This window comes from Danio rerio, chromosome 14 (assembly GCF_049306965.1).
Source record: "Danio rerio strain Tuebingen ecotype United States chromosome 14, GRCz12tu, whole genome shotgun sequence".
Taxonomy (NCBI): domain Eukaryota; kingdom Metazoa; phylum Chordata; class Actinopteri; order Cypriniformes; family Danionidae; genus Danio; species Danio rerio.
This window is the reverse complement of record NC_133189.1, coordinates 12,076,668-12,104,653: the sequence shown is the minus strand read 5'-3', so window position 1 is coordinate 12,104,653 and position 27,986 is coordinate 12,076,668. Positions and strand designations below refer to the sequence as shown.

At 38.7% G+C, this 27,986-nt stretch overlaps 1 long non-coding RNA gene and 9 other non-coding genes across 10 annotated transcripts; all 10 read left to right on the top strand.

The window, feature by feature from the left end:
- The first annotated feature begins 367 nt into the window (after positions 1-367).
- On the top strand, positions 368-583 carry LOC137487653 (small nucleolar RNA U3). The gene has a single exon (XR_011006303.2). It is a non-coding gene; the product is annotated as a small nucleolar RNA U3 (small nucleolar RNA).
- LOC141377638 (uncharacterized) lies at positions 368-18,840 on the top strand. Its single transcript, XR_012390079.1, has 3 exons — positions 368-10,737; positions 13,229-17,636; positions 18,735-18,840. It is a non-coding gene; the product is annotated as an uncharacterized lncRNA (long non-coding RNA).
- LOC141377710 (small nucleolar RNA U3) lies at positions 2,864-3,079 on the top strand. Its single transcript, XR_012390272.1, has one exon. It is a non-coding gene; the product is annotated as a small nucleolar RNA U3 (small nucleolar RNA).
- LOC141377714 (small nucleolar RNA U3) lies at positions 5,360-5,575 on the top strand. The gene has a single exon (XR_012390276.1). It is a non-coding gene; the product is annotated as a small nucleolar RNA U3 (small nucleolar RNA).
- On the top strand, positions 7,856-8,071 carry LOC137487650 (small nucleolar RNA U3). Its single transcript, XR_011006300.1, has one exon. It is a non-coding gene; the product is annotated as a small nucleolar RNA U3 (small nucleolar RNA).
- LOC137487647 (small nucleolar RNA U3) lies at positions 10,355-10,570 on the top strand. Its single transcript, XR_011006297.1, has one exon. It is a non-coding gene; the product is annotated as a small nucleolar RNA U3 (small nucleolar RNA).
- On the top strand, positions 12,846-13,061 carry LOC141377715 (small nucleolar RNA U3). Its single transcript, XR_012390277.1, has one exon. It is a non-coding gene; the product is annotated as a small nucleolar RNA U3 (small nucleolar RNA).
- Positions 15,380-15,595, top strand: LOC137487648 (small nucleolar RNA U3). The gene has a single exon (XR_011006298.2). It is a non-coding gene; the product is annotated as a small nucleolar RNA U3 (small nucleolar RNA).
- Positions 18,841-20,659: 1,819 nt separating the features above from the next.
- LOC137487645 (small nucleolar RNA U3) lies at positions 20,660-20,875 on the top strand. The gene has a single exon (XR_011006294.2). It is a non-coding gene; the product is annotated as a small nucleolar RNA U3 (small nucleolar RNA).
- A 2,287-nt stretch (positions 20,876-23,162) lies between these two features.
- LOC137487643 (small nucleolar RNA U3) lies at positions 23,163-23,378 on the top strand. The gene has a single exon (XR_011006292.2). It is a non-coding gene; the product is annotated as a small nucleolar RNA U3 (small nucleolar RNA).
- The last annotated feature ends 4,608 nt before the right edge of the window (positions 23,379-27,986 follow it).

Genomic DNA, 27,986 nt, shown 5'->3' with positions numbered 1-27,986 from the left:
GTGCACCTCCTCTCTGTAGGTCGTCTCATCAATATTGGCGGTAAGGCCCACCACCAAAGAAAAAGAAAAGAAAGAAAAAAAACACAGAGAAGAGGGTACATAATTATCAAATTACATACAAATAGATTAGGCACAATTTACCAACTTTAGTTATTAACAAGAGTTATTAAATGCATTTTTACAGCTGCATGTGTTCAAAGTGTTCACATATTTTAAGCGTACATCATTTTTAAAGACAAAAAACGTTGCAGGTGTTACTTTTCTAATCACTGTTTCGTGCATGTGAGTGAGTGCTTGTGTTGAAGTAACCGTCACTAAGACCGTGAGGGTCGGAAGCGACTCCAGCTCCTTCTGCAGTTGGGAAGTTAAGACTATACTTTCAGGGATCATTTCTATAGTTCTTATCTAGGAAATGTGTTTCTAAAGTGATGAGTCTCCCAAACCACGATGATGATTCTTGATGCTCTTTTCTTAGCGTGAATCAGATGCAGAGAGATGATTCAATTCATGTGCTCTGGATCATTGATGAATGTTCCTCGTTGTGTCTCACAACAGAGGAGGAAAAGAGTATGAGCAGAGTGGCTCAAGATAAAATTGTTAATATCAGACTGAATCATCTAAGAATGCTCTTCAATAGGTCTTGTCGACGGTGCTAGCAAGGCTGGATATCGTATTGCTTGAGAAAGCATGATCTATATTGAATTTGATAACTAAAGCTCTGCTGTTCTTGACAAAGGAACTGCGATGTAGGTGTAGATTTTAACAACGTGCATCTAGATTGTGTATGCCAAAAATGTTACTGCATAGAGTAAAAATAAACTTAAGTCTACGATTCAACCACTAGAATGTTAATCCAAGAATATTTACTGAAGGAAAATCTATTGGTAGAAAACGAACCAAAAGTTGAGATTAATATGACGTGAATAAAAGCAGCAAAGGGAAAATAGAAATACATATTTCGTGGAAACCACATCCTAAAGAAATATCACATTAAACAAAACATTATTATTATGGTAGTGATGGGTGAAAATAGCCTTTCAAAGCTTCGAAACAAACCCATGAGCTATCTGCACAGCTAGTATTCTTCAGCATATGATAAACTTTCGGTAAAAGTGGTCCGATCACACCGAACGCCATTTTACATTCCAAAATCGCACCACGCTGCCTTTTTTTTTTTTTTTTTTTTTGTCGTTGGCAGAAAAAAAGTGTGGTACTGACAAAAGTGGCAACTGTAACACATCTTCAAAATCTTCCAAAAGTCGAGAACCTAAATGTCGCTTTTAGAAAAACTGAACACTATATATTAAATCCAATAACAATTGCTTTGTTTTTTCAAAATCCTCCGATATGTCATGCTAACTTGTTGTGAGGATTTAACTGCCATCATTTGTGTGGAAATGATAAAGCATGTATAAAAATGCTAACAAAAATAAGCAATTTTACGTTTTTACTATTATTATTTTTTTTTTTTTTACTAAGAAGAACCAGCATGTACACTTTTCTTATACAACTAAATTCCTTGACATTTCTTAACAACAATGGAATAAATAAGTAAAACAAATAAAGAAAACTAAATCAAATCACATTTATTGTCACATCATCAGCAGCACGTGTGCTATGATGAATAAAAGCTTAGCTGCTGGCTCGAGGCAGAGCAAAATACAAATAGAGCAACACAGAGACAGTGCAGAATACAACAACATACAACAGCACACTTCCAAAAAACAGGACAATGTAAAATTGGCAGTGTTGACAGCGATATGTACAATGAATAGGTGTACCCATAGCTGAAGACAGTATTGTTTCAAGTATGGATTGGTTAAAGTGCAGTGCATGCTACATATTGATGGTGTGCACTGAGGGGTATGGAAGAGTCTGTGTGAGGTGTGTTAAGTGTTCAACGGCCTTATGGTCTGAGGGAAGAAGCCTTCCTTCAGTCGGCTGGTGCGTGACCGGATTCTGCGGAACCGTCTGCCTGAAGGCAAGAAGAGAGAAAAGTCTATGGCTTGGGTGGATAGAGTCGTTGATGATTCTCTTGGCTTTCCTCATGCACTGCGTGGTGTAGATGTTCTGGAGGGAGGGAGGCTCAACTCCTACTACGCATCCAGCAGTTCGCACAATCCAATGCAGGCCTTTGCGATTGCCGCTGGTGCTGTTACCATACCAGGTGGTGATACAGCCAGTCAGGATGCTCTCCACAATCCAGGTGTAGAACGTGCGGAGAATATGGGGGCTCATTCCAAATCTCTTGAAACGCCCGAGGAAGAAGAGACGTTGTTGTGCCTTTCTCAGCACGGAGTTTGTGTGAGCAGTCCATGTCAAATCCTCAACGATGTGGAGTCCAAGAAACTTGAAAGTGCTGACTCTCTCTACTGGCGTCCCGTCGATGGCGATAAGAGTGTGTGCTTTCTTCTATCTCCTGAAATCCACCACCAGCTTCTTGGTTTTGCTGGTGTTGAGTGAGAGGTGGTTTTCCTGACACCGCTGCGTCAGAGTGTGCACCTCCTCTCTGTAGGTCGTCTCATCATTATTGGCGGTAAGGCCCACCACCAAAGAAAAAGAAAAGAAAGAAAAAAAACACAGAGAAGAGGGTACATAATTATCAAATTACATACAAATAGATTAGGCACAATTTACCAACTTTAGTTATTAACAAGAGTTATTAAATGCATTTTTACAGCTGCATGTGTTCAAAGTGTTCACATATTTTAAGCGTACATCATTTTTAAAGACAAAAAACGTTGCAGGTGTTACTTTTCTAATCACTGTTTTGTGCATGTGAGTGAGTGCTTGTGTTGAAGTAACCGTCACTAAGACCGTGAGGGTCGGAAGCGACTCCAGCTCCTTCTGCAGTTGGGAAGTTAAGACTATACTTTCAGGGATCATTTCTATAGTTCTTAACTAGGAAATGTGTTTCTAAAGTGATGAGTCTCCCAAACCACGATGATGATTCTTGATGCTCTTTTCTTAGCGTGAATCAGATGCAGAGAGATGATTCAATTCATGTGCTCTGGATCATTGATGAATGTTCCTCGTTGTGTCTCACAACAGAGGAGGAAAAGAGTATGAGCAGAGTGGCTCAAGATAAAATTATTAATATCAGACTGAATCATCTAAGAATGCTCTTCAATAGGTCTTGTCGATGGTGTTAGCAAGGTTGGATATCGTATTGCTTGAGAAAGCATGATCTATATTGAATTTGATAACTAAAGCTCTGCTGTTCTTGACAAAGGAACTGTGATGTAGGTGTAGATTTTAACAACGTGCATCTAGATTGTGTATGCCAAAAATGTTACTGCATAGAGTAAAACTAAACTTAAGTCTACGATTCAACCACTAGAATGTTAATCCAAGAATATTTACTGAAGGAAAATCTATTGGTAGAAAACGAACCAAAAGTTGAGATTAATATGACGTGAATAAAAGCAGCAAAGGGAAAATAGAAATACATATTTCGTGGAAACCACATCCTAAAGAAATATCACATTAAACAAAACATTATTATTATGGTAGTGATGGGTGAAAATAGCCTTTCAAAGCTTCGAAACAAACCCATGAGCTATCTGCACAGCTAGTATTCTTCAGCATATGATAAACTTTCGGTAAAAGTGGTCCGATCACACCGAACGCCATTTTACATTCCAAAATCGCACCACGCTGCCTTTTTTTTTTTTTTTTTTTTTTGTCGTTGGCAGAAAAAAAGTGTGGTACTGACAAAAGTGGCAACTGTAACACATCTTCAAAATCTTCCAAAAGTCGAGAACCTAAATGTCGCTTTTAGAAAAACTGAACACTATATATTAAATCCAATAACAATTGCTTTGTTTTTTCAAAATCCTCCGATATGTCATGCTAACTTGTTGTGAGGATTTAACTGCCATCATTTGTGTGGAAATGATAAAGCATGTATAAAAATGCTAACAAAAATAAGCAATTTTACGTTTTTACTATTATTTTTTTTTTTTTTTTACTAAGAAGAACCAGCATGTACACTTTTCTTATACAACTAAATTCCTTGACATTTCTTAACAACAATGGAATAAATAAGTAAAACAAATAAAGAAAACTAATTCAAATCACATTTATTGTCACATCATCAGCAGCACGTGTGCTATGATGAATAAAAGCTTAGCTGCTGGCTCGAGACAGAGCAAAATACAAATAGAGCAACACAGAGACAGTGCAGAATACAACAACATACAACAGCACACTTCCAAAAAACAGGACAATGTAAAATTGGCAGTGTTGACAGCGATATGTACAATGAATAGGTGTACCCATAGCTAAAGACAGTATTGTTTCAAGTATGGATTGGTTAAAGTGCAGTGCATGCTACATATTGATGGTGTGCACTGAGGGGTATGGAAGAGTCTGTGTGAGGTGTGTTAAGTGTTCAACGGCCTTATGGTCTGAGGGAAGAAGCCTTCCTTCAGTCGGCTGGTGCGTGACCGGATTCTGCGGAACCGTCTGCCTGAAGGCAAGAAGAGAGAAAAGTCTATGGCTTGGGTGGATAGAGTCGTTGATGATTCTCTTGGCTTTCCTCATGCACTGCGTGGTGTAGATGTTCTGGAGGGAGGGAGGCTCAACTCCTACTACGCATCCAGCAGTTCGCACAATCCAATGCAGGCCTTTGCGATTGCCGCTGGTGCTGTTACCATACCAGGTGGTGATACAGCCAGTCAGGATGCTCTCCACAATCCAGGTGTAGAACGTGCGGAGAATATGGGGGCTCATTCCAAATCTCTTGAAACGCCCGAGGAAGAAGAGACGTTGTTGTGCCTTTCTCAGCACGGAGTTTGTGTGAGCAGTCCATGTCAAATCCTCAACGATGTGGAGTCCAAGAAACTTGAAAGTGCTGACTCTCTCTACTGGCGTCCCGTCGATGGCGATAAGAGTGTGTGCTTTCTTCTATCTCCTGAAATCCACCACCAGCTTCTTGGTTTTGCTGGTGTTGAGTGAGAGGTGGTTTTCCTGACACCGCTGCGTCAGAGTGTGCACCTCCTCTCTGTAGGTCGTCTCATCATTATTGGCGGTAAGGCCCACCACCAAAGAAAAAGAAAAGAAAGAAAAAAAACACAGAGAAGAGGGTACATAATTATCAAATTACATACAAATAGATTACGCACAATTTACCAACTTTAGTTATTAACAAGAGTTATTAAATGCATTTTTACAGCTGCATGTGTTCAAAGTGTTCACATATTTTAAGCGTACATCATTTTTAAAGACAAAAAACGTTGCAGGTGTTACTTTTCTAATCACTGTTTCGTGCATGTGAGTGAGTGATTGTGTTGAAGTAACCGTCACTAAGACCGTGAGGGTCGGAATCGACTCCAGCTCCTTCTGCAGTTGGGAAGTTAAGACTATACTTTCAGGGATCATTTCTATAGTTCTTAACTAGGAAATGTGTTTCTAAAGTGATGAGTCTCCCAAACCACGATGATGATTCTTGATGCTCTTTTCTTAGCGTGAATCAGATGCAGAGAGGTGATTCAATTCATGTGCTCTGGATCATTGATGAATGTTCCTCGTTGTGTCTCACAACAGAGGAGGAAAAGAGTATGAGCAGAGTGGCTCAAGATAAAATTATTAATATCAGACTGAATCATCTAAGAATGCTCTTCAATAGGTCTTGTCGACGGTGCTAGCAAGGCTGGATATCGTATTGCTTGAGAAAGCATGATCTATATTGAATTTGATAACTAAAGCTCTGCTGTTCTTGACAAAGGAACTGTGATGTAGGTGTAGATTTTAACAACGTGCATCTAGATTGTGTATGCCAAAAATGTTACTGCATAGAGTAAAACTAAACTTAAGTCTACGATTTAACCACTAGAATGTTAATCCAAGAATATTTACTGAAGGAAAATCTATTGGTAGAAAACGAACCAAAAGTTGAGATTAATATGACGTGAATAAAAGCAGCAAAGGGAAAATAGAAATACATATTTCGTGGAAACCACATCCTAAAGAAATATCACATTAAACAAAACATTATTATTATGGTAGTGATGGGTGAAAATAGCCTTTCAAAGCTTCGAAACAAACCCATGAGCTATCTGCACAGCTAGTATTCTTCAGCATATGATAAACTTTCGGTAAAAGTGGTCCGATCACACCGAACGCCATTTTACATTCCAAAATCGCACCACGCTGCCTTTTTTTTTTTTTTTTTTTTTTGTCGTTGGCAGAAAAAAAGTGTGGTACTGACAAAAGTGGCAACTGTAACACATCTTCAAAATCTTCCAAAAGTCGAGAACCTAAATGTCGCTTTTAGAAAAACTGAACACTATATATTAAATCCAATAACAATTGCTTTGTTTTTTCAAAATCCTCCGATATGTCATGCTAACTTGTTGTGAGGATTTAACTGCCATCATTTGTGTGGAAATGATAAAGCATGTATAAAAATGCTAACAAAAATAAGCAATTTTACGTTTTTACTATTATTTATTTTTTTTTTTTACTAAGAAGAACCAGCATGTACACTTTTCTTATACAACTAAATTCCTTGACATTTCTTAACAACAATGGAATAAATAAGTAAAACAAATAAAGAAAACTAATTCAAATCACATTTATTGTCACATCATCAGCAGCACGTGTGCTATGATGAATAAAAGCTTAGCTGCTGGCTCGAGACAGAGCAAAATACAAATAGAGCAACACAGAGACAGTGCAGAATACAACAACATACAACAGCACACTTCCAAAAAACAGGACAATGTAAAATTGGCAGTGTTGACAGCGATATGTACAATGAATAGGTGTACCCATAGCTGAAGACAGTATTGTTTCAAGTATGGATTGGTTAAAGTGCAGTGCATGCTACATATTGATGGTGTGCACTGAGGGGTATGGAAGAGTCTGTGTGAGGTGTGTTAAGTGTTCAACACCCTTATGGTCTGAGGGAAGAAGCCTTCCTTCAGTCGGCTGGTGCGTGACCGGATTCTGCGGAACCGTCTGCCTGAAGGCAAGAAGAGAGAAAAGTCTATGGCTTGGGTGGATAGAGTCGTTGATGATTCTCTTGGCTTTCCTCATGCACTGCGTGGTGTAGATGTTCTGGAGGGAGGGAGGCTCAACTCCTACTACGCATCCAGCAGTTCGCACAATCCAATGCAGGCCTTTGCGATTGCCGCTGGTGCTGTTACCATACCAGGTGGTGATACAGCCAGTCAGGATGCTCTCCACAATCCAGGTGTAGAACGTGCGGAGAATATGGGGGCTCATTCCAAATCTCTTGAAACGCCCGAGGAAGAAGAGACGTTGTTGTGCCTTTCTCAGCACGGAGTTTGTGTGAGCAGTCCATGTCAAATCCTCAACGATGTGGAGTCCAAGAAACTTGAAAGTGCTGACTCTCTCTACTGGCGTCCCGTCGATGGCGATAAGAGTGTGTGCTTTCTTCTATCTCCTGAAATCCACCACCAGCTTCTTGGTTTTGCTGGTGTTGAGTGAGAGGTGGTTTTCCTGACACCGCTGCGTCAGAGTGTGCACCTCCTCTCTGTAGGTCGTCTCATCATTATTGGCGGTAAGGCCCACCACCAAAGAAAAAGAAAAGAAAGAAAAAAAACACAGAGAAGAGGGTACATAATTATCAAATTACATACAAATAGATTACGCACAATTTACCAACTTTAGTTATTAACAAGAGTTATTAAATGCATTTTTACAGCTGCATGTGTTCAAAGTGTTCACATATTTTAAGCGTACATCATTTTTAAAGACAAAAAACGTTGCAGGTGTTACTTTTCTAATCACTGTTTCGTGCATGTGAGTGAGTGCTTGTGTTGAAGTAACCGTCACTAAGACCGTGAGGGTCGGAAGTGACTCCAGCTCCTTCTGCAGTTGGGAAGTTAAGACTATACTTTCAGGGATCATTTCTATAGTTCTTAACTAGGAAATGTGTTTCTAAAGTGATGAGTCTCCCAAACCACGATGATGATTCTTGATACTCTTTTCTTAGCGTGAATCAGATGCAGAGAGGTGATTCAATTCATGTGTTCTGGATCATTGATGAATGTTCCTCGTTGTGTCTCACAACAGAGGAGGAAAAGAGTATGAGCAGAGTGGCTCAAGATAAAATTGTTAATATCAGACTGAATCATCTAAGAATGCTCTTCAATAAGTCTTGTCGACAGTGCTAGCAAGGCTGGATATCGTGTTGCTTGAGAAAGCATGATCTATGTTGAATTTGACAACTAAAGCTCTGCTGTTCTTGACAAAGGAACTGCGATGTAGGTGTAAATTTTAACAACGTGCATCTAGATTGTGTATGCCAAAAATGTTACTGCATAGAGTAAAAATAAACTTAAGTCTACGATTTAACCACTAGAATGTTAATCCAAGAATGTTTACTGAAGGAAAATCTATTGGTAGAAAACGAACCAAAAGTTGAGATTAATATGACGTGAATAAAAGCAGCAAAGGGAAAATAGAAATACATATTTCATGGAAACCACATCCTAAAGAAATATCACATTAAACAAAACATTATTATTATGGTAGTGATGGGTGAAAATAGCCTTTCAAAGCTTCGAAACAAACCCATGAGCTGTCTGCACAGCTAGTATTCTTCAGCATATGATAAACTTTCGGTAAAAGTGGTCCGATCACACCGAACGCGATTTTACATTCCAAAATCGCACCACGCTGCCTTTTTTTTTTTTTTTTTTTTTGTCGTTGGCAGAAAAAAAGTGTGGTACTGACAAAAGTGGCAACTGTAACACATCTTCAAAATCTTCCAAAAGTCGAGAACCTAAATGTCGCTTTTAGAAAAACTGAACACTATATATTAAATCCAATAACAATTGCTTTGTTTTTTCAAAATCCTCCGATATGTCATGCTAACTTGTTGTGAGGATTTAACTGCCATCATTTGTGTGGAAATGATAAAGCATGTATAAAAATGCTAACAAAAATAAGCAATTTTACGTTTTTACTATTATTATTATTTTTTTTTTTACTAAGAAGAACCAGCATGTACACTTTTCTTATACAACTAAATTACTTGACATTTCTTAACAACAATGGAATAAATAAGTAAAACAAATAAAGAAAAATAAATCAAATCACATTTATTGTCACATCATCAGCAGCACGTGTGCTATGATGAATAAAAGCTTAGCTGCTGGCTCGAGACAGAGCAAAATACAAATAGAGCAACACAGAGACAGTGCAGAATACAACAACATACAACAGCACACTTCCAAAAAACAGGACAATGTAAAATTGGCAGTGTTGACAGCGATATGTACAATGAATAGGTGTACCCATAGCTGAAGACAGTATTGTTTCAAGTATGGATTGGTTAAAGTGTAGTGCATGCTACATATTGATGGTGTGCACTGAGGGGTATGGAAGAGTCTGTGTGAGGTGTGTTAAGTGTTCAACGGCCTTATGGTCTGAGGGAAGAAGCCTTCCTTCAGTCGGCTGATGCGTGACCGGATTCTGCGGAACCATCTGCCTGAAGGCAGCAGAGAGAAAAGTCTATGGCTTGGGTGGATAGAGTCGCTGATGATTCTCTTGGCTTTCCTCATGCACTGCGTGGTGTAGATGTTCTGGAGGGAGGGAGGGAGGCTCAACTCCTACTACGCATCCAGCAGTTCGCACAATCCAATGCAGGCCTTTGCGATTGCCGCTGGTGCTGTTACCATACCAGGTGGTGATACAGCTAGTCAGGATGCTCTCCACAATCCAGGTGTAGAACGTGCGGAGAATATGGGGGCTCATTCCAAATCTCTTAAAACGCCCGAGGAAGAAGAGGCGTTGTTGTGCCTTTCTCAGCACGGAGTTTGTGTGAGCAGTCCATGTCAAATCCTCAGCGATGTGGAGTCCAAGATACTTGAAAGTGCTGACTCTCTCTACTGGTGTCTCGTTGATGGCGATAAGAGTGTGTGCTTTCTTCTATCTCCTGAAATCCACCACCAGCTTCTTTGTTTTGCTGGTGTTGAGCGAGAGGTGGTTTTCCTGACACCTCTGCGTCAGAGTGTGCACCTCCTCTCTGTAGGTCGTCTCATCATTATTGGCGGTAAGGCCCACCACCAAAGAAAAAGAAAAGAAAGAAAAAAAACACAGAGAAGAGGGTACATAATTATCAAATGACATACAAATAGATTACGCACAATTTACCAACTTTAGTTATTAACAAGAGTTATTAAATGCATTTTTACAGCTGCATGTGTTCAAAGTGTTCACATATTTTAAGCGTACATCATTTTTAAAGACAAAAAACGTTGCAGGTGTTACTTTTCTAATCACTGTTTCGTGCATGTGAGTGAGTGCTTGTGTTGAAGTAACCGTCACTAAGACCGTGAGGGTCGGAAGCGACTCCAGCTCCTTCTGCAGTTGGGAAGTTAAGACTATACTTTCAGGGATCATTTCTATAGTTCTTAACTAGGAAATGTGTTTCTAAAGTGATGAGTCTCCCAAACCACGATGATGATTCTTGATGCTCTTTTCTTAGCGTGAATCAGATGCAGAGAGATGATTCAATTCATGTGCTCTGGATCATTGATGAATGTTCCTCGTTGTGTCTCACAACAGAGGAGGAAAAGAGTATGAGCAGAGTGGCTCAAGATAAAATTGTTAATATCAGACTGAATCATCTAAGAATGCTCTTCAATAAGTCTTGTCGACAGTGCTAGCAAGGCTGGATATCGTGTTGCTTGAGAAAGCATGATCTATGTTGAATTTGACAACTAAAGCTCTGCTGTTCTTGACAAAGGAACTTCGATGTAGGTGTAAATTTTAACAACGTGCATCTAGATTGTGTATGCCAAAAATGTTACTGCATAGAGTAAAAATAAACTTAAGTCTACGATTTAACCACTAGAATGTTAATCCAAGAATGTTTACTGAAGGAAAATCTATTGGTAGAAAACGAACCAAAAGTTGAGATTAATATGACGTGAATAAAAGCAGCAAAGGGAAAATAGAAATACATATTTCATGGAAACCACATCCTAAAGAAATATCACATTAAACAAAACATTATTATTATGGTAGTGATGGGTGAAAATAGCCTTTCAAAGCTTCGAAACAAACCCATGAGCTGTCTGCACAGCTAGTATTCTTCAGCATATGATAAACTTTCGGTAAAAGTGGTCCGATCACACCGAACGCGATTTTACATTCCAAAATCGCACCACGCTGCCTTTTTTTTTTTTTTTTTTGTCGTTGGCAGAAAAAAAGTGTGGTACTGACAAAAGTGGCAACTGTAACACATCTTCAAAATCTTCCAAAAGTCGAGAACCTAAATGTCGCTTTTAGAAAAACTGAACACTATATATTAAATCCAATAACAATTGCTTTGTTTTTTCAAAATCCTCCGATATGTCATGCTAACTTGTTGTGAGGATTTAACTGCCATCATTTGTGTGGAAATGATAAAGCATGTATAAAAATGCTAACAAAAATAAGCAATTTTACGTTTTTACTATTATTTTTTTTTTTTTTTACTAAGAAGAACCAGCATGTACACTTTTCTTATACAACTAAATTCCTTGACATTTCTTAACAACAATGGAATAAATAAGTAAAACAAATAAAGAAAACTAATTCAAATCACATTTATTGTCACATCATCAGCAGCACGTGTGCTATGATGAATAAAAGCTTAGCTGCTGGCTCGAGACAGAGCAAAATACAAATAGAGCAACACAGAGACAGTGCAGAATACAACAACATACAACAGCACACTTCCAAAAAACAGGACAATGTAAAATTGGCAGTGTTGACAGCGATATGTACAATGAATAGGTGTACCCATAGCTGAAGACAGTATTGTTTCAAGTATGGATTGGTTAAAGTGCAGTGCATGCTACATATTGATGGTGTGCACTGAGGGGTATGGAAGAGTCTGTGTGAGGTGTGTTAAGTGTTCAACGGCCTTATGGTCTGAGGGAAGAAGCCTTCCTTCAGTCGGCTGGTGCGTGACCGGATTCTGCGGAACCGTCTGCCTAAAGGCAAGAAGAGAGAAAAGTCTATGGCTTGGGTGGATAGAGTCGTTGATGATTCTCTTGGCTTTCCTCATGCACTGCGTGGTGTAGATGTTCTGGAGGGAGGGAGGCTCAACTCCTACTACGCATCCAGCAGTTCGCACAATCCAATGCAGGCCTTTGCGATTGCCGCTGGTGCTGTTACCATACCAGGTGGTGATACAGCCAGTCAGGATGCTCTCCACAATCCAGGTGTAGAACGTGCGGAGAATATGGGGGCTCATTCCAAATCTCTTGAAACGCCCGAGGAAGAAGAGGCGTTGTTGTGCCTTCCTCAGCACGGAGTTTGTGTGAGCAGTCCATGTCAAATCCTCAGCGTTGTGGAGTCCAAGAAACTTGAAAGTGCTGACTCTCTCTACTGGCGTCCCGTTGATGGCGATAAGAGTGTGTGCTTTCTTTTATCTCCTGAAATCCATCACCAGCTTCTTGGTTTTGCTGGTGTTGAGCGAGAGGTGGTTTTTCTGACACCGCTGCGTCAGAGTGTGCACCTCCTCTCTGTAGGTCGTCTCATCATTATTGGCGGTAAGGCCCACCACCAAAGAAAAAGAAAAGAAAGAAAAAAAACACAGAGAAGAGGGTACATAATTATCAAATTACATACAAATAGATTACGCACAATTTACCAACTTTAGTTATTAACAAGAGTTATTAAATGCATTTTTACAGCTGCATGTGTTCAAAGTGTTCACATATTTTAAGCGTACATCATTTTTAAAGACAAAAAACGTTGCAGGTGTTACTTTTCTAATCACTGTTTCGTGCATGTGAGTGAGTGCTTGTGTTGAAGTAACCGTCACTAAGACCGTGAGGGTCGGAAGTGACTCCAGCTCCTTCTGCAGTTGGGAAGTTAAGACTATACTTTCAGGGATCATTTCTATAGTTATTAACTAGGAAATGTGTTTCTAAAGTGATGAGTCTCCCAAACCACGATGATGATTCTTGATACTCTTTTCTTAGCGTGAATCAGATGCAGAGAGATGATTCAATTCATGTGTTCTGGATCATTGATGAATGTTCCTCGTTGTGTCTCACAACAGAGAAGGAAAAGAGTATGAGCAGAGTGGCTCAAGATAAAACTGTTAATATCAGATTGAATCATCTAAGAATGCTCTTTAATAAGTCTTGTTGACGGTGCTAGCAAGGCTGGATATCGTGTTGCTTGAGAAAGCATGATCTATGTTGAATTTGATAACTAAAGCTCTGCTGTTCTTGACAAAGGAACTGTGATGTAGGTGTAGATTTTAACAACGTGCATCTAGATTGTGTATGCCAAAAATGTTACTGCATAGAGTAAAAATAAACTTAAGTCTACGATTTAACCACTAGAATGTTAATCCAAGAATATTTACTGAAGGAAAATCTATTGGTAGAAAACGAACCAAAAGTTGAGATTAATATGACGTGAATAAAAGCAGCAAAGGGAAAATAGAAATACATATTTCGTGGAAACCACATCCTAAAGAAATATCACATTAAACAAAACATTATTATTATGGTAGTGATGGGTGAAAATAGCCTTTCAAAGCTTCGAAACAAACCCATGAGCTATCTGCACAGCTAGTATTCTTCAGCATATGATAAACTTTCGGTAAAAGTGGTCCGATCACACCGAACGCCATTTTACATTCCAAAATCGCACCACGCTGCCTTTTTTTTTTTTTTTTTTTGTCGTTGGCAGAAAAAAAGTGTGGTACTGACAAAAGTGGCAACTGTAACACATCTTCAAAATCTTCCAAAAGTCGAGAACCTAAATGTCGCTTTTAGAAATACTGAACACTATATATTAAATCCAATAACAATTGCTTTGTTTTTTCAAAATCCTCCGATATGTCATGCTAACTTGTTGTGAGGATTTAACTGCCATCATTTGTGTGGAAATGATAAAGCATGTATAAAAATGCTAACAAAAATAAGCAATTTTACGTTTTTACTATTATTATTATTTTTTTTTTACTAAGAAGAACCAGCATGTACACTTTTCTTATACAACTAAATTACTTGACATTTCTTAACAACAATGGAATAAATAAGTAAAACAAATAAAGAAAAATAAATCAAATCACATTTATTGTCACATCATCAGCAGCACGTGTGCTATGATGAATAAAAGCTTAGCTGCTGGCTCGAGACAGAGCAAAATACAAATAGAGCAACACAGAGACAGTGCAGAATACAACAACATACAACAGCACACTTCCAAAAAACAGGACAATGTAAAATTGGCAGTGTTGACAGCGATATGTACAATGAATAGGTGTACCCATAGCTGAAGACAGTATTGTTTCAAGTATGGATTGGTTAAAGTGTAGTGCATGCTACATATTGGTATGGATTGGTTAAAGTGTAGTGCATGCTACATATTGATGGTGTGCACTGAGGGGTATGGAAGAGTCTGTGTGAGGTGTGTTAAGTGTTCAACGGCCTTATGGTCTGAGGGAAGAAGCCTTCCTTCAGTCGGCTGGTGCGTGACCGGATTCTGCGGAACCGTCTGCCTGAAGGCAGCAGAGAGAAAAGTCTATGGCTTGGGTGGATAGAGTCGCTGATGATTCTCTTGGCTTTCCTCATGCACTGCGTGGTGTAGATGTTCTGGAGGGAGGGAGGGAGGCTCAACTCCTACTACGCATCCAGCAGTTCGCACAATCCAATGCAGGCCTTTGCGATTGCCGCTGGTGCTGTTAACATACCAGGTGGTGATACAGCTAGTCAGGATGCTCTCCACAATCCAGGTGTAGAACGTGCGGAGAATATGGGGGCTCATTCCAAATCTCTTGAAACGCCCGAGGAAGAAGAGGCGTTGTTGTGCCTTTCTCAGCACGGAGTTTGTGTGAGCAGTCCATGTCAAATCCTCAACGATGTGGAGTCCAAGAAACTTGAAAGTGCTGACTCTCTCTACTGGCGTCCCGTCAATGGCGATAAGAGTGTGTGCTTTCTTCTATCTCCTGAAATCCACCACCAGCTTCTTGGTTTTGCTGGTGTTGAGTGAGAGGTGGTTTTCCTGACACCTCTGCGTCAGAGTGTGCACCTCCTCTCTGTAGGTCGTCTCATCATTATTGGCGGTAAGGCCCACCACCAAAGAAAAAGAAAAGAAAGAAAAAAAACACAGAGAAGAGGGTACATAATTATCTAATTACATACAAATAGATTACGCACAATTTACCAACTTTAGTTATTAACAAGAGTTATTAAATGCATTTTTACAGCTGCATGTGTTCAAAGTGTTCACATATTTTAAGCGTACATCATTTTTAAAGACAAAAAACGTTGCAGGTGTTACTTTTCTAATCACTGTTTCGTGCATGTGAGTGAGTGCTTGTGTTGAAGTAACCGTCACTAAGACCGTGAGGGTCGGAAGTGACTCCAGCTCCTTCTGCAGTTGGGAAGTTAAGACTATACTTTCAGGTATCATTTCTATAGTTCTTAACTAGGAAATGTGTTTCTAAAGTGATGAGTCTCCCAAACCACGATGATGATTCTTGATACTCTTTTCTTAGCGTGAATCAGATGCAGAGAGATGATTCAATTCATGTGTTCTGGATCATTGATGAATGTTCCTCGTTGTGTCTCACAACAGAGGAGGAAAAGAGTATGAGCAGAGTGGCTCAAGATAAAATTGTTAATATCAGATTGAATCATCTAAGAATGCTCTTTAATAAGTCTTGTCGACGGTGCTAGCAAGGCTGGATATCGTGTTGCTTGAGAAAGCATGATCTATGTTGAATTTGATAACTAAAGCTCTGCTGTTGTTGACAAAGGAACTGCGATGCAGGTGTAGATTTTAACAACGTGCATCTAGATTGTGTATGCCAAAAATGTTACTGCATAGAGTAAAAATAAACTTAAGTCTACGATTTAACCACTAGAATGTTAATCCAAGAATATTTACTGAAGGAAAATCTATTGGTAGAAAACGAACCAAAAGTTGAGATTAATATGATGTGAATAAAAGCAGCAAAGGGAAAATAGAAATACATATTTCGTGGAAACCACATCCTAAAGAAATATCACATTAAACAAAACATTATTATTATGGTAGTGATGGGTGAAAATAGCCTTTCAAAGCTTCGAAACAAACCCATGAGCTATCTGCACAGCTAGTATTCTTCAGCATATGATAAACTTTCGGTAAAAGTGGTTCGATCACACCGAACGCGATTTTACATTCCAAAATCGCACCACGCTGCCTTTTTTTTTTTTTTTTTTTTTGTCGTTGGCAGAAAAAAAGTGTGGTACTGACAAAAGTGGCAACTGTAACACATCTTCAAAATCTTCCAAAAGTCGAGAACCTAAATGTCGCTTTTAGAAAAACTGAACACTATATATTAAATCCAATAACAATTGCTTTGTTTTTTCAAAATCCTCCGATATGTCATGCTAACTTGTTGTGAGGATTTAACTGCCATCATTTGTGTGGAAATGATAAAGCATGTATAAAAATGCTAACAAAAATAAGCAATTTTACGTTTTTACTATTATTAATATTTTTTTTTACTAAGAAGAACCAGCATGTACACTTTTCTTATACAACTAAATTACTTGACATTTCTTAACAACAATGGAATAAATAAGTAAAACAAATTAAGAAAATGAATCAAATCACATTTATTGTCACATCATCAGCAGCACGTGTGCTATGATGAATAAAAGCTTAGCTGCTGGCTCGAGACAGAGCAAAATACAAATAGAGCAACACAGAGACAGTGCAGAATACAACAACATACAACAGCACACTTCCAAAAAACAGGACAATGTAAAATTGGCAGTGTTGACAGCGATATGTACAATGAATAGGTGTACCCATAGCTGAAGACAGTATTGTTTCAAGTATGGATTGGTTAAAGTGTAGTGCATGCTACATATTGATGGTGTGCACTGAGGGGTATGGAAGAGTCTGTGTGAGGTGTGTTAAGTGTTCAACACCCTTATGGTCTGAGGGAAGAAGCCTTCCTTCAGTCGGCTGGTGCGTGACCGGATTCTGCGGAACCGTCTGCCTGAAGGCAAGAAGAGAGAAAAGTCTATGGCTTGGGTGGATAGAGTCGTTGATGATTCTCTTGGCTTTCCTCATGCACTGCGTGGTGTAGATGTTCTGGAGGGAGGGAGGCTCAACTCCTACTACGCATCCAGCAGTTCGCACAATCCAATGCAGGCCTTTGCGATTGCCGCTGGTGCTGTTACCATACCAGGTGGTGATACAGCTAGTCAGGATGCTCTCCACAATCCAGGTGTAGAACGTGCGGAGAATATGGGGGCTCATTCCAAATCTCTTGAAACGCCCGAGGAAGAAGAGGCGTTGTTGTGCCTTTCTCAGCACGGAGTTTGTGTGAGCAGTCCATGTCAAATCCTCAGCGATGTGGAGTCCAAGAAACTTGAAAGTGCTGACTCTCTCTACTGGCGTCCCGTTGATGGCGATAAGAGTGTGTGCTTTCTTCTATCTCCTGAAATCCACCACCAGCTTCTTGGTTTTGCTGGTGTTGAGCGAGAGGTGGTTTTCCGAGAAGGGTATTCCTGCACAACTGGAGTGGCTGCACTCTCAGGACCGCATTTTTAGGACCGCATCTTTAGGACCCTAGTTTTTTGTGACAGCGTCACCTGTCGGATTGGATCATGGATGCGCTAATGGACGACACGGATGACAAGGAAAGTGTAAGTACCGATTTTTCTATTAAGTTTTATTTTAAACTGTTAAAGTATGTGTTTATTTTGTAATGCTGCTGTTTTATACAGTGAGTTTATGCAGAAATGCCAGATTAGCCTGCATGATTAACCCCACTTTTAAGGGTCTGGGACAAAAATGTTACGTGATGATATTTTTTCCAGAAGAAGAATAAAATATTATAATAATAATTATGGATAATTTTACACAGCCAGAGTGAGAGCTGTTATAACTGTTAATAATTTTCTAGAGTTCGTTTTCTAGTTTGATTAAATGCTACGACGTTCGTAGCTCGTGACCATGGTTTAATGAAACATTGTTGATTTAATGGCTTGTTGACTTAACGGCTAATGTGCTTAGTGACATGTATTAAACTAAGATGGTAAAAGCACGTTTGATGTAAGAGTTTTAGATTTATCTATATTTTACTGAATTCGTGTTATTCGTTGTATTACATTAGCACATTAAAAATTGTGCTGACTGCCTGTTTGCCCCACAATACTGTATGTGTTATTAGCCTGATGTTTTGTCATCGTTTTACAGTGATGAATGAGATTCTGAAAGTTAGGATTATTCTGCAGGTCTTAACCATATAAAGTCTCATATCTTTAATTTATATCAGGTATGTTTTACCTGGCGAATAAGAAGTTATGGCCAATATGATTGGATTGCTTAGGCTCATTGTAGGAGGAAAAGAAAACAAACTACAGGATGATTTTCATTGAGGTTATCTCAAACTGTTGAGTAACACTTTATAACATCTGCATACTATAAATAAATAATTATTAAGCATTTAATAACTAGTTAATTTATTAATATTTTATTTGTTTAGCATTAACTCTACATTAAATAGACATTGATAAGCAGTTTATAAATACAGTTACAAATGCTAGCTGTGTTCTTGAGTTTATAGCATATCTATGAAGAAGTGCAGCTTATCTGTGGTGTTCATTTTCCAGAGGAATGTCTGGCCAAATAAGTATATAAACTGCACGCTGGGTGCTACTCATTTATGAATCCATGTAAAATGATTTGCTGTTCTGTGGTGGTATTTTAGTTCATATTTAAATGATTTTTTTTTTTCATAGGCCATCGTACATCCTCTGGGTGTCTTGAGGAGCTGGTCTTTGGATAATGCTGAGCAGGTCTTTCTTTCTGGTAAAGATTATTATTACAGGTCAGAATATGGTTAATTTTGGCACAATGCTCAAAGAGCCTTTTTGTTACTGGTATATATGTTAACTCAACAGTGATTGTTCTCTATTTCAGTGCAGTAAAAGAATTTAACAGACAGATTTACAAACAACTGACGAAAGAAGGGAGACCATTCAATAGGTGGGTATTGCTCTTATAAACTTAAAAATATGGAGTTGGGAGTAAAGTTTCCTGTTTGGTTCTCCCAACAGTGCATACGCTTAAGCCAGATATAAATATATATATATATATATATATATATATATATATATATATATATATATATATATATATATATTATAGCTTACACTGTAAAGCAAATGTTTGTTATTTTACCTCTTATATTAAATATTAATCTGAATTTTATTTCATAACAATTGATTAACCTTTTGAGTTCATATACATTGTTTTACATATTCAAGAATATATATATTCATTCATTTTCTTTTTCGGCTTAGTCCCTTTATTTATCAGGGGTTGCCACAGCAGAAGGAACTGCCAACTTATCCAGCATATGTTTTACACAGCGGATGCCCTTCCAGCTGCAACCCAGTACTGGGAAACACCCATTTACACTCATACACTTGAACATGGGGAGAACATGCAAACTCCACACAGAAAAGACCACTGGCCCAGCCGGGGCTTGAACCAGCAACCTTCTTGCTGTGAAGCGACGGTGCTAACCACTGTGCTCTATGCGGGTGAGTGGGATTGACAAACCACTTGGAGGGAACACTCTTGCTGTCTTAACCAGACATTTTGTTATAAATAATCATGTGCGTTTCATGTTTATTCATATAACTGCTATTTTATCTCTTAGCACTTCATTTTTGTCTTGATATTTAATATCTCTTGTTTAAATACACTATGAACAGCAGCTGCGCTAATTATTTTCCTTGTTCCCTATTTCCACCTGGGGATATTCATCCAGAGGCCTCTAGAGATCGTAACCTGTGAAGAGATGATGCCACCATAGAGGACTTCTAAATGTATCCATAATCCTGAAACAGACCGTATCATGAGCAGATGCTGTGGTGGTCATGGAGAAGTGGAGAGCATGAGACTGATTAATGAAAGACCCCAGTGACAGATGAGTGCCCACATTGACCCTGTGGTCCAGCCTGAAAACCAGCTGGTGACCTACTCACACCTGCAGCTTCTCTACGATGGACGCCCAGTGTTTGCCTCCAGCGCCTAGACTGCAGCTCTGCATGTGAAGTGTGGCCAGAAGAGAAATGGTTGTTCCCAACTGAGCCTAGTTTCTCTCAAGGTTTATTCCTTCCCTTTCATCAATTGGTAAAGTTTTGTTCCTCCACTGTTGCCATTGGCTTGCTTGGTTTAGGACTTGTGGAACTGTGCATCGATGGATTTGCTTTTTTTTAGTGTTTGGATTTTCAGCAGTGAATACTAAACCACACTAAACTGATTTTCCTGACACCGCTGCGTCAGAGTGTGCACCTCCTCTCTGTAGGTCGTCTCATCATTATTGGCGGTAAGGCCCACCACCAAAGAAAAAGAAAAGAAAGAAAAAAAACACAGAGAAGAGGGTACATAATTATCAAATTACATACAAATAGATTACGCACAATTTACCAACTTTAGTTATTAACAAGAGTTATTAAATGCATTTTTACAGCTGCATGTGTTCAAAGTGTTCACATATTTTAAGCGTACATCATTTTTAAAGACAAAAAACGTTGCAGGTGTTACTTTTCTAATCACTGTTTCGTGCATGTGAGTGAGTGCTTGTGTTGAAGTAACCGTCACTAAGACCGTGAGGGTCGGAAGCGACTCCAGCTCCTTCTGCAGTTGGGAAGTTAAGACTATACTTTCAGGGATCATTTCTATAGTTCTTAACTAGGAAATGTGTTTCTAAAGTAATGAGTCTCCCAAACCACGATGATGATTCTTGATGCTCTTTTCTTAGCGTGAATCAGATGCAGAGAGATGATTCAATTCATGTGCTCTGGATCATTGATGAATGTTCCTCGTTGTGTCTCACAACAGAGGAGGAAAAGAGTATGAGCAGAGTGGCTCAAGATAAAATTATTAATATCAGACTGAATCATCTAAGAATGCTCTTCAATAGGTCTTGTCGACGGTGCTAGCAAGGCTGGATATCGTATTGCTTGAGAAAGCATGATCTATATTGAATTTGATAACTAAAGCTCTGCTGTTCTTGACAAAGGAACTGTGATGTAGGTGTAGATTTTAACAACGTGCATCTAGATTGTGTATGCCAAAAATGTTACTGCATAGAGTTAAACTAAACTTAAGTCTACAATTCAACCACTAGAATGTTAATCCAAGAATATTTACTGAAGGAAAATCTATTGGTAGAAAACGAACCAAAAGTTGAGATTAATATGACGTGAATAAAAGCAGCAAAGGGAAAATAGAAATACATATTTCGTGGAAACCACATCCTAAAGAAATATCACATTAAACAAAACATTATTATTATGGTAGTGATGGGTGAAAATAGCCTTTCAAAGCTTCGAAACAAACCCATGAGCTATCTGCACAGCTAGTATTCTTCAGCATATGATAAACTTTCGGTAAAAGTGGTCCGATCACACCGAACGCCATTTTACATTCCAAAATCGCACCACGCTGCCTTTTTTTTTTTTTTTTTTTTTTTGTCGTTGGCAGAAAAAAAGTGTGGTACTGACAAAAGTGGCAACTGTAACACATCTTTAAAATCTTCCAAAAGTCGAGAACCTAAATGTCACTTTTAGAAAAACTGAACACTATATATTAAATCCAATAACAATTGCTTTGTTTTTTCAAAATCCTCCGATATGTCATGCTAACCTGTTGTGAGGATTTAACTGCCATCATTTGTGTGGAAATGATAAAGCATGTATAAAAATGCTAACAAAAATAAGCAATTTTACGTTTTTACTATTATTATTATTATTTTTTTTTTACTAAGAAGAACCAGCATGTACACTTTTCTTATACAACTAAATTACTTGACATTTCTTAACAACAATGGAATAAATAAGTAAAACAAATAAAGAAAAATAAATCAAATCACATTTATTGTCACATCATCAGCAGCACGTGTGCTATGATGAATAAAAGCTTAGCTGCTGGCTCGAGACAGAGCAAAATACAAATAGAGCAACACAGAGACAGTGCAGAATACAACAACATACAACAGCACACTTCCAAAAAACAGGACAATGTAAAATTGGCAGTGTTGACAGCGATATGTACAATGAATAGGTGTACCCATAGCTGAAGACAGTATTGTTTCAAGTATGGATTGGTTAAAGTGTAGTGCATGCTACATATTGATGGTGTGCACTGAGGGGTATGGAAGAGTCTGTGTGAGGTGTGTTAAGTGTTCAACGGCCTTATGGTCTGAGGGAAGAAGCCTTCCTTCAGTCGGCTGATGCGTGACCGGATTCTGCGGAACCATCTGCCTGAAGGCAGCAGAGAGAAAAGTCTATGGCTTGGGTGGATAGAGTCGCTGATGATTCTCTTGGCTTTCCTCATGCACTGCGTGGTGTAGATGTTCTGGAGGGAGGGAGGGAGGCTCAACTCCTACTACGCATCCAGCAGTTCGCACAATCCAATGCAGGCCTTTGCGATTGCCGCTGGTGCTGTTACCATACCAGGTGGTGATACAGCTAGTCAGGATGCTCTCCACAATCCAGGTGTAGAACGTGCGGAGAATATGGGGGCTCATTCCAAATCTCTTGAAACGCCCGAGGAAGAAGAGGCGTTGTTGTGCCTTTCTCAGCACGGAGTTTGTGTGAGCAGTCCATGTCAAATCCTCAGCGATGTGGAGTCCAAGATACTTGAAAGTGCTGACTCTCTCTATTGGTGTCTCGTTGATGGCGATAAGAGTGTGTGCTTTCTTCTATCTCCTGAAATCCACCACCAGCTTCTTGGTTTTGCTGGTGTTGAGCGAGAGGTGGTTTTCCTGACACCTCTGCGTCAGAGTGTGCACCTCCTCTCTGTAGGTCGTCTCATCATTATTGGCGGTAAGGCCCACCACCAAAGAAAAAGAAAAGAAAGAAAAAAAACACAGAGAAGAGGGTACATAATTATCAAATGACATACAAATAGATTACGCACAATTTACCAACTTTAGTTATTAACAAGAGTTATTAAATGCATTTTTACAGCTGCATGTGTTCAAAGTGTTCACATATTTTAAGCGTACATCATTTTTAAAGACAAAAAACGTTGCAGGTGTTACTTTTCTAATCACTGTTTTGTGCATGTGAGTGAGTGCTTGTGTTGAAGTAACCGTCACTAAGACCGTGAGGGTCGGAAGTGACTACAGCTCCTTCTGCAGTTGGGAAGTTAAGACTATACTTTCAGGGATCATTTCTATAGTTCTTAACTAGGAAATGTGTTTCTAAAGTGATGAGTCTCCCAAACCACGATGATGATTCTTGATACTCTTTTCTTAGCATGAATCAGATGCAGAGAGATGATTCAATTCATGTGCTCTGGATCATTGATGAATGTTCCTCGTTGTGTCTCACAACAGAGGAGGAAAAGAGTATGAGCAGAGTGGCTCAAGATAAAATTGTTAATATCAGACTGAATCATCTAAGACTGCTCTTCAATAGGTCTTGTCGACGGTGCTAGCAAGGCTGGATATCGTGTTGCTTGAGAAAGCATGATCTATGTTGAATTTGTTAACTAAAGCTCTGGTGTTCTTGACAAAGGAACTGCGATGTAGGTGTAGATTTTAACAACGTGCATCTAGATTGTGTATGCCAAAAATGTTACTGCATAGAGTAAAAATAAACTTAAGTCTACGATTTAACCACTAGAATGTTAATCCAAGAATATTTACTGAAGGAAAATCTATTGGTAGAAAACGAACCAAAAGTTGAGATTAATATGACGTGAATAAAAGCAGCAAAGGGAAAATAGAAATACATATTTCGTGGAAACCACATCCTAAAGAAATATCACATTAAACAAAACATTATTATTATGGTAGTGATGGGTGAAAATAGCCTTTCAAAGCTTCGAAACAAACCCATGAGCTATCTGCACAGCTAGTATTCTTCAGCATATGATAAACTTTCGGTAAAAGTGGTCCGATCACAGCGAACGCCATTTTACATTCTAAATACACACTACCCTGCCTTTGTGTGAGGTGTGTTAAGTGTTCATCATCCTGATAGCCTGAGGGAAGAAGTTTTCCTTCAGTCGGCTGGTGCGTGACCGGATTCTGCAGAACTGTCTGCCTGAAGGTAGCAGAGAGAAAAGTCTATGGCTTGGGTGGATAGTAGTGATGGGTTGTTCATGAACGATTCGTTCATTTTGAATGAATCTTCAATATGACTCAAGAACTACGAGTCCTCTCAGAAAGTGATTCATTCATCCACCTGTGCGCACATTTGTGCAGGTGGTATAATTCATTTCAAGTATTTTGAGTCGTTCATCGCAGAAAGGCAGAAGGCAATCATATGCGTTTAGAGCCGGAAAAAGGATTGATCCATTCATCTCTCAAGTCCTCTATTGCCTTTGAGTCATTAGTTCCTCATGGGCTAATCTTTGAGTTTAGAGCCGAAAAAAAGAATTGAACCATTCATCTCTCGAGTCCACTATCAGGTCTGAGTCATTTTTTCCTCACAGGCCAATCATAAGTATTTAGGGCCAGCAAAAGTATTGAACCATTCGTCTCTCGAGTCCTCGGGTTTGAGTCCTTCTGTCACGTGATGGACGAAAGACTCAAGAACCAGAAGACTTGAAAGGTGAACTAATAATCATGGCTCCTATCGACTCAGACTGTGTACGTTGGTTAAGATTATATGTGACTGTCAGTGTAACTTGAACTAAACACTGACATTTGAGGACATGAAGAGGTGAGCTGAGCAAAGAGACAACAATACTTTCATAGACAAAAGAGCAGATAAACATTGAATTATTATTATCTCCTTATAGTATTCTATTTATGCAGACTTGCCAACCCTTATGCATTTGGCGTGAGAGTCACGCAATTGACTGTATTCTCACGCTCTCATGCCACACATCACTTTTCTCATGCAGTAAAATCATCTCCGTGAAATATTTATTCCGTTATAACAAAGAGGGTTTTAGAGACATTTATCATTATATTAAGATGTTATTCTCTCTTTGGAACCGAACCAACACTGGTGAAAGCAATGTAATCAAAAACAAACTGACGCATGCGCGCAGAAAACATCGCACCGTGCCTCTCGCACCGCTCCTGCTTGACGTGCTGCTCGCGTTCCGTCTCCTGATATAAATCCTGGTCACACAGCACAGAAAAAAATATGTGCTGCTCACGTGCCGCTCATGCCTTGTGCTACAGGTGTTGTGCCGAGAAATGCATCCCTGCAGTAGGATGCACCCCTTTCAAACTTTTATTAAGATTCTCAGTCTACATAAAAACCAATGTAGGCCATAATTGATTAAAATGTAATATGATTATCTTGATGGATAAAGCAAAAACAACAAGTGAAACGCATTTTAAAACGCACTAGGTTCACAAATAAATTCGATAGATCAGTCCTTCTCCACACACGCAGCAATCTCAGATCAGTTTATCCAGACATTCTAATCTGATTCGCGAACTTGTTTGAAGAACCAAATTAGCGAGAGATCAGTTATCAAGATTAAAAGATCCAGGATCTGCCAAATCATCTTAGATCATTTAAGCGAGGTACGAAAAACGGACCCCAGGGGGCTATTTCATAAAAGTGGTTAAGAAAACCACTTTTATGAAAAAAAGTGGTTAAATTAGAACACATTTCTATAGTTCCTAACTAGAAATGTGTTATACATGCAACTACAATCTCACATGCCCTAGGTGGAGTCACTCTGAGATGCTTCAGGCACTGGAACCTTGACTTGATGAGCCCAAAAGCCATCTCTATACGACCTCTTGTGCGTGCATGTGCAATGTTGTAGTTGTGCTGTGCTTCTGTCTGAGGCTCTTGATAGGGAGTCAAGAGATAAGGCAAACATGCATATCACTTGTCTCCCAGAGAATTACCTGTAAAAAAAGCATTATTTTTATATATTTTTTATTTAATATTTGACTGTTTTTGCCATCCTTTAAGTGACAAACATACTTCTTGTCATTTTCTGGGAGGGAGAAGAGGCCTGAAAGATTCTGGAGTCGTGCACAGAACCCTGCCATTTGGCCTCTACGTTTGTTATTATGCAATCAGCATCACAGATCATCATAAAAAAAAAATAATAAAAAAACATGTAGGTGACTACACTGGAATTATGTTATACATATAAAACATGAGAATTGTTATTACATTTATTTGTCATGAACAGAACACTAGTGCCCAGCTTATACACAAATGCTTAAGTAAAGCCTTTAATAGCATGTCAGTGGGAATGCACCTGTACATTGACGCTGTGTGCTGATTTTCTGTTCACAAAGTCTGCTTCGTGTGGTCCAGACGGGCACTTTCTATGCACATGGGTGCAGTCCAGTGCACCGATAACATTTGGGAAACCTATAGAAAAATTAAATATGGAATTTAAAATATCATGTGTAACATCAGCAGTCAATGAATATATCTGTGTTGACTTATTTGAACTTACCAGCAATTCCATAAAAGGTATGTTTAATGGTTCGAACTGCTCTGTGCCCAGGGAATGTAATGAAAATATTGAGGTGTCTTTTTAAAGAAAGGAACACAGTTCGTACAGAGCGGCAAACTGATGCTTTGCTGATGTCCTCTGCATCTCCAACAGTGTACAAAAATGTTCCACTGGCAAAAAATCAAAGTGCAATGCACACCATCTGCAGCACTGTAAGCGCTCTATTGCGGCATGTGCTATTTGCAATGTATGGGCTCAGTAATCTACAAATATACACAATCCCATCTCTTGAAAACCTATACCGTTCATATAGGTAATTGTCATAAAACTATAATGGGTCTGACCTGTCCCTGGAAGTTCATTCTCTTTGAAATGCCCTTCGCACGATAATGGCTCCCTCATCCACAACCTCATCAATGGAAGGACACGTCATGGTTAAGTTCAGAAACATGAACCCTGAGATCCCTTTTATACACTTTTAATTAATTGGCAAACTTACACCAATTAAACACTTTAACTGCTAAACTTTTCCTTGTGTTTTTTTAATTAACCTTGTAATTTTAATTTGGTACAATTATTGGAGATATTATTGACAATTATTAGTAAATTGTTTCCTTAATTGTTGTTTTTGTCATTTATTACTATTAGTATTAATAGTGGTTAATTGAAATAAAATTGTATGAAATTACCAGCAGGTGAGCTTTAGTGTTCTGGTTAGGCTTAACCTGACAGTTAGCCTGCCCCCGACCAGGTTAGTTTCCCAGCATAAGTTGTCATAGTAACTGAGCTTGAACTATCGTAAATTTGATTCATGAAACAGAATCGGCCATTAATAAACCTGACTTACCAAAATAAGCCTGGCTTTTTCTGTAAGCTTGGTTTATGGAATAGCCCCCAGTTCTCTTTGCAGTAGGGATTACAATAGTAAACAAACTTATAAACATTGTATTTTTTTTTTACAAAATAATCACTGACATAATGTCTTTATGATGCCTCTATGATGATTTTAAGTGGATGCTTTAGATTGTGTCTGACATGAATTTCACACAGAGCCAGGAACACTAACCAGAAGTGACTAAACAGGAAGTAACTTACAAATAAAAGTATTTCTTTTTACAAATATAACTGATTAATTAATTAGTAATTATGAGTTTCAAATTTTAACAAAATTAATATGTATAAAACAATATTTAAAGAACATACTTTAAAGCAAAACTCCTAAAGGGCAACACACACATAAAAAACAATCAGAAGCAAATTACAAATATATTAAAGGGCACATATGATGCAAAATCAACTTTTGTAAGCTTGTAGTTGTAGTGCGTTCCCAGTCACATTGTAGTGATAGAGACAAGTCTCTGATGTAGGATTTTAATTTTTTCCACCCAACTAATTGTTTGACAGGAGTCTATTAACATGTCTCTATAATAACACGTATACACGTCCTAAAAGAAATTGGGATTAAAAGATCTGTTCAACGCTCCATTATCAGCTGCACCTCAAGAATGATTTTTACAAGATTACGAGTGCTTTCACCATTACACTTTTGTTTCGGAACCTGTCTCATTTGCCCAGTTAGCGTG